We start from the raw sequence: 7,992 nt of genomic DNA on the forward strand, positions 1-7,992 counted from the left end.
CTCCCTAAAAATATAAAAAGAGAAAACAAGTACTTTGGAAGAGACTCATTTGCTGGTGCCTCTGCCTTTGGGTCCCCCACTCTCCTGTAAGCGACCTCTCACCCTGCTCTGTAAGTGAACCCAATAAGCTCACTGGTTCATCAAAACAGGTTTTGTGCAATTGGACTTTGTTCTGTAGTTCATGCCCTAGTTCGGGTGAATAGACATGGTGGGTTTACATCTCCCTAGGGGGGGAAAAATCCATCCCACATTGTATTGGACACATTATAAAGGCAACAGAGATCCATGTTTGAGTTAAAACTCCATCTAAACCAACTTAAGAGAAAACAGTAGGGATAGTGAGTGTTCCCTGGGCCTGTGTGCACTGGAGACTAGTGGACCCTCTCGTGATGGCAATGAGGCAGAAGATGGAGAGCAAAAGCTATGTATGTTGCCACCTGGTCCCTGTAAGTGCTTGGCTCTGTATGTGTCATTTTACTGAATTTCATCCCCCTTGGATGTGGAAATTCAAGACTGTAGGTTTGCATTGCTCAGTTCCTTGCCATATTTTCTTTTTTTTTTTTTAATAATTTATTTATTTATTTGAGAGCGACAGACACAGAGAGAAAGACAGATAGAGGGAGAGAGAGAGAATGGGCGCACCAGGGCTTCCAGCCTCTGTAAACGAACTCCAGACGCATGCACCCCCTTGTGCATCTGGCTAACGTGGGACCTGGGGAATTGAGCCTCGAACCAGGGTCCTTAGGCTTCACAGGCAAGCGCTTAACCGCTAAGCCATCTCTCCAGCCCATCGTTGCCATATTTTCTGTTTTCCCTGAATGGGTTGAACTTTAACCATGGTTGACATGCACAGAGAGACTTTCTCACTCTACCTCCCATGCTCCTTTACCCCTGCCTGTCTCTCTCTCCTCTGTCTCACTCAAGAGGAGGAACTGAAATAAGCTGGTTTATGGACATCAAAGTCCAGAGCTACTAGGACAAGGAGAGACCAGTGTATCCCAAGAGTCTCATGAGAAATTTCCACATAAGTACAATGGCTCCAGTCATTAACAACTGAGATTTGAACTAACAGTTAATAACCCTGACGTCTCCTTCACGCTTCCATCTTAGGCATGCAAATTAGCCTAGCATGATATTGGTTTCCAGACATAACAACTAAATCTCCCACTTAAGGGACACAAAGCTCTTTTGCAATATAGTGTAATTCTCCTCCCTCTAGGAATGTTTAACAAAGCAGTGGAAATCCACCCTCTTTGCAGCCAAAAAGTTTAAAATGGTAGAAGTTTTTAGAATGATGTTGTCTATCATAATTTGATGCTTAGATCTGTGTGTGGTGAAAGTAGTTGTTAAGCATCAGAACCGGCCATGGCTAGATCCCACCACTTAAAAAGGTGCCCAGGGAGCTTGCCCTGAAGCACGCAGAGACACAAAGGGTTGGGCGCTCAGTGGAGGGGGCGGGCATATTCAGGAAAAGTCTGTGAGAGATGAGAATGATTGCTGGATTTCAAAGGCTATGTTTCTTGAAACATTTTAATGTCCTCCCTCAGTTGGAATCATCTGTGTCAAAAATAACAAATGGTCCCAACTCTTCCCCTCTGAACCTCAGGAGGCTTGGTTTCTTTGAAGTTGATGGAAATTGACGTGGCAATCATGAGGGAGGTCCAGAGAAGAATCAAATCAGGCATTGAAAGCTTCCAGCAGCCCTAGACCCCCCTCTCAATTGCTATTTCCATGTCACATAAGTTTTTTTTTTTTTCATTTTAAAACATTCTGAGATATTTTCATGGTGTTGTGGCTAACCATTTTTAGTCAGTTAAAAAATGCCTTTATCACCTCCCACCAGGAAGCTCATGGAACACACTGTCGGAGATGCTGAAACTTTTTTTTTTTTCTATTTTCTCCTTAAAAATATTAATGGTAAGCATTAAAAAAGAGAGGAGAGGCACTTCATTTGATTTTCATACAGCTTAGTTTGAAATTAAGGATCATACCTGTAATGGACTGAAGTACGTGTGCTGTCAAGGTGAACAAACCTGCCTTTGTTTATCAAATGGCAGGCAGGGTGCCAAGTTCTCCATCCCAGCGAGTGGGTGCACAGAGGGTGCCATTGGGAGATAGTGCCAAAGGCTCCGGGTGGGATGGCTCAGTCTGACAAAATTGAAAAGCTCTGGCTCTCAAACAGAAGGATGTCTGGTGTCTGGTGGGTGAGAAAGACAGAGGAAGGGAGAGCAGACAGGGTAAATGAGTCGCTGAGAGCAGGCGTTTCTCAGCTGGGCAGAAGGAAGAAGCCGGGAACCCTACTAGTGAGCAGGGGTGGAGGGCAGCTGCTGTTGTGTCCCTTCGCAGTGTCTCTCTTTCCAAAAATGAAGCCCAGGGCTCTCCTCTTCCAGCCTCCCTCCAAGGAAAGAACAGAATTATTGTGGTCATGAGGGCCCTCAGGTGGGCTTGGACTTCCCTCAAGTACCTAATAGCATCTACTCAGCTTTGAATGGCTTACAAAGCCCTCCTACATCCCAGACAGCCTGGGAGGTGGTGAGAAGTATCGCGGTTTGTTTTGCGTGCGCTCTACACGAACCACAGACAACGTTCAGGCAAAAAGGGTGACAAAAAGGGTGGCGTGGGCTGGAGAGATGGCTTAGCAGTTAAGTGCTTGCCTGTGAAGCCTAAGGACCCCGGTTCGAGGCTCGGTTCCCCAGGTCCCACAAGCCAGATGCACAAGGGGGTGCACGCGTCTGGAGTTCGTTTACAGAGGCTGGAAGCCCTGGTGCGCCCATTCTCTCTCTCTCCCTCTATCTGTCTTTCTCTCTGTGTCTGTCTCTCTCAAATAAATTAAAAAAAAAAAAGGGTGGCGACAGGACGAGAGTGTATCATCAGACTGCTGGGCATTCCTGTTCTCCCATATGGTGGGACAGAATTTAAAGGAACAGAAGGGGAAATTTCTCTTGTTAAAAAAGAAGTAAATGATGTTGGGGAACAAAGAAAAAAGAACAACAAAAAACAAAACCAGGAGATGACAACATGATTCTTTAACAGGATTCAGAATATGCAAAATTACACCTATAGCTTTCACTCCATGTGATCATAATAGATGAGGGAAAAGGAATTTGTTGCCCACAAGGGAGATCCAAGATCTAGTACATCAAGTACTTGGATGAGATGTTTATTTCCTCACTTATTTTCTCAGTCTAGATAAGTTTGTAAATAAAGACACCTGGCCGGGTATAAGCAGTATGATGAGAAAATGTTGTAAGTGAAAATCCTAACCACATCAAGATTTATGTGTTGAAATCTGCATTACTGTACCCCACAATGTAACCTCATTTGGAAATTTGGTCATTGTAGCTGCATTAGTTAAGATGGGATTACGTGCTTATGAACGGAACACCACTGAAGACCTGCATGTGCACTGACACATGAAGATCCAACGAAGAGACACAGGGAGAGGGTGCCAGAGAGAATGGAAGACTTAGTAGCCTGGAGAAGGAAGCCACCCTGCTACCTGTCACCTCGACTTCAGACTTGTCACCTGTAGAACTATAAAACAAATTTCTTATGTTTCAACCATTTAATTTTCAGTGTTTTTGTATGTATGTATATGTGGCAAGCTTGAGTTTGTATGGATGTCTGCATGTGTGTGGGCACACATATTTTTGTGTGCCCACGTGGAGTTCAGTTTTCCGCTTTTTTTTTTTTTCAAGGTAGGGTCTCACTCTAGCTCAGGCTGACCTGGAATTTACTATGCAGTCTCAGGGTGGCCTCGAACTCACGATGATCCTCCTACCTCTGCCTCCTAAGTGCTAGGATTAAAGACATGTGCCACCACAACCGGCCCTCATTTTTTTTTTAAAGTCTCTCACTCCACCTGGGGCTCACTGATTCAGCTAAACAAGTTAGCCAGCAGGTCCTAACTAAGCATTTGTACCCATGCTATGATGTTGCAGCTTCGCCTTATCATGGGATGTTTAAAGGTCTTCTGAGTTGTCCTACACTTCTCATAGGTTTGCAGACTGATCAACTAAGAGTACATTAAGGAATCAAGGTAGGGCAAAAATGAAGTGTCAGAAAAGACCCTGAATTGGATACTCCTATTTCTGCCTCCCCAGTAATGGGACTATAAATGTAAGTCATCACACATCGCATATTACTTATGTTAATACTCACACTTCCCAAATTTAGTGGCATCAGGGTATAATGGCTGGAGCCATGGATGTCATGTTTATCCATAAACGGGGACAAGTATGAAAACTGAAGCCAACATACTGAGCATATTAGGCTAAGAAGACACACACAGACAAAATCTGGGACCAACATAGTACTGGGCCATTGAACTAACTGACTTGAGACTCTTTTAAATGTGATATGTATCCATCATTTAAATTATATTTTATTAAAATTTTTGTTGCTTGCAGTCAATAACAAGCTAATGAATACATCTTTCTCCTATTAATTTTGTGTTGTTTCTCGCCATCTTCCCTGAAGGTAGAACCTGTATTGCTTTTGATTTTCCATTTGTAGATCTAACCACAGGGACCAACATATGGAGGCAAAAATTCAACCAGTGTTTATTGAATAAGCAAATAAGTGAATTTTTCCTCTAAAAACTGTCAGTGACAGTTATCAGATGCAAAATGAGAACTTTATGAAATGGAATGACTTGCAGAAGGCCATGTGGTCACGCCATGGTGTGAACATCTCCTGGCCACCTCATCTCCACGCTGCACCGTCTCTTATACTAATTGGTACAATTAATGAATTTTGTTCCCCATTGTTTCCTCCTCATTGTCCTTCCAAATTTAACTATATATATCCTATTATGGATCATTTAAAATTTTTGTAGTATCTGGAAATACTTTGCCTGTGTTTTTAAAGAAGAGTCTAGAACCAGGGACCACATCTATCCTAGTATCTCTGTGCAGTGCCTGATACAGCTCAGGTATAACAGAGAAACAAATCCTTCTGGATAACGATGGCATCTGAAAACATGAAACGGATTCCACAGAGGAATAATCTTCTCTACTAAATTCACATTCTATGATCAAATCTGGAAGTTTCCTTTGGGTTAATGGGTCTGGAAACAGTTCAAGCCTGTGGTCTGAACCACATAGGCCTTTTTGTTCATTTTAAAATTCTTTTTGTAAAAGTTGTGGCTAGAAAGACAAAATGCATAGACACCCACAAAATTGATGTGTCAGTGTTTTCCTGTCAAATGTGCACATTTAGGACATGCCAATGTAGAATGCATATCTTAAAACTGATCTCATCTGTCCCAGCGGTACCACTTCTGGGAATATACCCAGAAGATCTGTGTCAGCATCGCACAGAGGTACTCACTGAAGCACTATTATCAAGCTACAGACTCAGTCTAGGCTTCATCAACAGATGAATGAACAAAGAAAAAATGGTATGAATTATGCATTTTGCAAGAAAATGAATGGAACTGGAGATCATTATATTAATCAAGAAAAACAAGACTCACAGAAAATAAGATCACATGCTTTCTCTCAGATGGGAACCTAGATGTTATGAATGTATGTATGTATGCAAGCATGTATGTCAAAATTTAGCAACATGTACATGGCATGAAAATGAAAGAACCTTTGGGAGAAGGAATAGGACTAGCTGGAGGCAGAGAGGACAGGAAGGTATGGGAGAATGAATATGGTCATAGCACATAATGTACAGGGTGAAAATGTCATGTTGAAACCCATCATTTTGTACAATGAATATACAATAATGAAAACTGCACATACATACAACATAAAACTCTGGTCTGTATGTCATAAATACTGGAATGTTTCAGTATTACTTCAAATTCACCATGTCTGTGAGGAGTTTAGTGATCACCTTTGAACTTCTTTTGCTTCATTTCTTGATGTTCTTGCTTGTGTCACCTTTAATTTTTTTTTTTTTTTTTTGCTTATTTTATGAGAGAGAGAATGGGTGTGCTGGAGCCTTCAGCCACTGCAAACAAACTCTAAATGCATGCGCCACCTTGTAGGCATCTGGCTTATGTGTGTCCTGGGGTATTGAACCTGGGTCCTTTGACTTTGCAGGCAAGTGCCTTAATCAGTAAGCCATCCCTCCAGCCCATCGTGACACCTTTAACTCCCATCTGAGTGGCTGTTCCAAAACTTTTAAGTTATCTTTGATTCACTCACTCCCCAATCCTCACCTTTTATATCTGGCTGTCTTGTCCTATTCTCTGTTAGATGTATATAACCTATTGCCTCTTCTCTATCCCTATCACCACCACCTCACCTTTATACCATGTTTGAACCCAGTCTACCCACCCCCCATGAAATCTGTCCTTATTTTATCTGCCAGACTTTTCCCCTTGAACTTGAAATGAAGGTCTTAGCCTCATCTGTATTTCTTCAGTATTTTGCTATATCAAAATTCCATAGCGTGAGTATCATGTGAGCAAGCAGCAATAATCTATTTCACAATATTTGGGGGGCTGGGAAGTCCAACATCTGTCCAATGGGTTGATATACTCAGTGCCACTTTCTGATTCATAGAAGGTATATGTCTTTTGCTGTAACATCATCTGGTGGAAGGGTAAGGAATGGGCCTAGGGTTTCTTTTATAAGGGACATTCATGGGCTTCTAATCTCATTCATGGGGGGGGTTTACCCTCATGACTTAATTACCTACCAAAGATACCATTTCCAAATGCCATCACTCCAAATGTTTTTCCAACAAATAAATGTAAGAGAGACACCAACATTTAGTCTATAGTAATGACATCTTCCAAATATAACTTCAGAGTAGCTTCCTAATTACTTTTTTTTTGTTTGTTTGTTTTTTTGAGGTAGGGTCTCACTCTAGTCCTGGTTGACCTGGAATTCACTATGGAGTCTCAGGGTGGCCTCGAACTCATGGCAATCCTCCTACCTCTGCCTCCCGAGTGCAGGGATTAAAGGCATGCGCCACCATGCCCGGCTCCCTAATTACTTTTATGTCTTATTTGTATAATAGTTCCAGAGTCATCCTAATTTCTAGTATTTTTTTGACCATTTGCCACTATACATTACTCCCCTCAGATTGGGTCGTTTCCTGATCATCTCTCCAAAACGATCATCCCTTGCCTAAATGCTCCCTTTTTCCTCGTGCCCTTAATTAAAATCTGCCTGGTCTAGTACAGTGCTAATGATTGTGTACACTACCACTGTAGTACACACTGAGGCAATTTTGTGCATCAGGCACTACTTGGCAATGACATTGATCATTGCAACTGGAAGTGGAATGAGGTAGAGAATATTACTGGCTTCACTGGGCTTGAAGGCCAGGACTTTGATTTCACATTTTACAATGTATGAGAAAGCTTTTAACAACTAAGAATTATCTGCATGAAAATGTCAATAATGCCAAGATTTTAAAAACCTAGCCAGTCAAAACGAGTAAAAGAAACCCCAGTCAATGCTAAGCATGGTGGGGCACACTTGTAATCCTAGCATGTCAGAGTTAGAGATAAGAGAGTCAAGAGTTCAGGATCTTCTTGGGTCTCTCGTAGACTCCAGGCCAGCCTAAGCTACTGGACTACATGAGTCTCTATCTCAAAAACACAAAAATGGGAGTGAAAAAAAGAAAAGGAAAGGAAAGAAGAAACAGAACCATGAGCAAGAGACCTCAGTGTGACTAAAGCTCTGGTAATTGAAATCTGTAAGACAAAGCATGTGCAATTGTTAAGTAATGGTAGGTGGCCGCAGTGAGCATACTCCTACCCTTTCATTTCATCTGATTGCTTTTTCCTATTCCATGCTTGTGCATCTGTGTCACACACAGATGTTGTTGGATACTCTGATATCCCTCATGTGAGTATTTCTCTGTTCAGTTAGATCTTGACCACCATAATTCACATTGATAAGCCCCACAATGCCTGGTCTACTCAACTGGTCAATGCAAATATTCAAGGACATTCTTTGTTTGGCTATTAGTATTCTCAAACAACTATTCCCAATCTACTTGTCACATAAGAATTTGCCAAGCTCC

Source organism: Jaculus jaculus, chromosome 15, assembly GCF_020740685.1.
Source record: "Jaculus jaculus isolate mJacJac1 chromosome 15, mJacJac1.mat.Y.cur, whole genome shotgun sequence".
In the NCBI taxonomy this organism is placed as follows: domain Eukaryota; kingdom Metazoa; phylum Chordata; class Mammalia; order Rodentia; family Dipodidae; genus Jaculus; species Jaculus jaculus.